This window comes from Arachis duranensis, chromosome 9 (assembly GCF_000817695.3).
Source record: "Arachis duranensis cultivar V14167 chromosome 9, aradu.V14167.gnm2.J7QH, whole genome shotgun sequence".
NCBI classification, from domain to species: Eukaryota; Viridiplantae; Streptophyta; class Magnoliopsida; order Fabales; family Fabaceae; genus Arachis; species Arachis duranensis.
The window spans coordinates 95410554-95412044 of NC_029780.3; the positions used below are offsets into that span (position 1 = coordinate 95410554).

At 34.6% G+C, this 1491-nt stretch overlaps 1 non-coding gene across 1 annotated transcript; it reads left to right on the top strand.

Annotated features, from left to right (window-relative positions):
• The first annotated feature begins 226 nt into the window (after nucleotides 1-226).
• LOC127742133 (small nucleolar RNA R71) lies at nucleotides 227-330 on the top strand. Its single transcript, XR_008003320.1, has one exon. It is a non-coding gene; the product is annotated as a small nucleolar RNA R71 (small nucleolar RNA).
• Nucleotides 331-1491: the final 1161 nt, after the last annotated feature.

Sequence of the window (1491 nt, forward strand, 5' to 3'; positions counted from 1 at the left end):
AGCATCAATTTCAAGAACTCCTTTCTTCTGAGGTATCCCATTATTCACGGAATTCCTTTCAGAAGTGTACATGAGTTGGTTGTTTGCAACCATATCAATGAGTTCTTGGGCCTCTTCAGGCGTTTTCTTTAGGTGAATAGATCCATCTGCAGAATGGTCCAATGACATTTTCGAAAATTCAGATAGACCATAATAGAATATATCTAATATGGTCCATTCTGAAAATATGTCATATGGGCACCTTTTGGTCAGCTGCTTGTATCTTTCCCAAGCTTCATAGAGGGATTCACCATCTTTTTGTTTGAAGGTCTGAACATCCACTCTAAGCTTGCTCAACTTTTGAGGAGGAAAGAATTTATCTAAGAAGGCAGTGACCAGCTTATCCCAGGAGTCCAGGCTATCCTTGGGTTGTGAATCCAACCATATTCTAGCTCTGTCTCTTACAGCAAAAGGGAAAAGCATGAGTCTGTAGACTTCAGGATCAACTTCATTCGTCTTTACAGTCTCACAGATCTGCAAGAACTAAGTTAAAAACTGATAAGGATCTTCAGATGGAAGTCCATAAAACTTGCAGTTTTATTGCATTAAGGCAACTAGCTGAGGTTTCAGCTCAAAATTATTTGCTCCAATGGCAGGAATGGAGATGCTTCTTCCATCAAATTTGGATGTTGGCTTTGTGAAGTCACCAAGCATTCTCCTTGCATTATTATTATTTTCGGCTGCCATCTCCTTCTCTTGTTCTAATGTTTCTGAAAGGTTACCTTTAGATTGTTGTAACTCAGCTTCTCTTAATTTTCTCTTCAGAGTCCTTTCAGGTTCTGGATCAATTTCAACAAGAGTGCCTTTTTCCTTGTTCCTGCTCATATGAAAGAGAAGAAAACAAGAAAAGAAGAGGAATCCTCTATGTCACAGTATAGAGATTCCTTTATGTTAGTAGAAAAAGAAAGGGGAGAAGAATGAAGAAGAATGAATAGCCTGTATAAAGAGTAAGGATAGGGGAGGTGAGAAGAGATGAAGAGAAGTGTTAGTAAATAAATAAAAAGAGATGAGAGAGGGAGAAATTCGAAAATAAGTTTGAAAAGGAGTTAGTGATTTTCGAAAATTAAAGATATCCCCTATGTCACAGTATAGAGATTCCTTTATGTTAGTAGAAGAAGAAAGGGGATAAGAGTGAAGAAGAGTGGATTTGGATATTTAGATGGAGAGAGGTGAAGAGAAGTGTTACTAAATAAATAATTAAATAGAATAAGAAAAGAGAGATAGAAGTTCGAAAATAATTTTGAAAAGGAGGTTAGTATTTTCGAAAATTAAAGATAAGAAATAAGATTAAATTTAAATTAAAACTAATTAATTAATTAAAAAGAATTTTGAAAAAGGGTGAGATATTTTCGAAATTAGAGAGGGAGAAGTAGTTAGTTGGTTTTGAAAAAGATAAGAAACAAAGAAAAAGTTAGTTAGTTGATTAAAAAAGATTTGAAATTTTAATTTTAG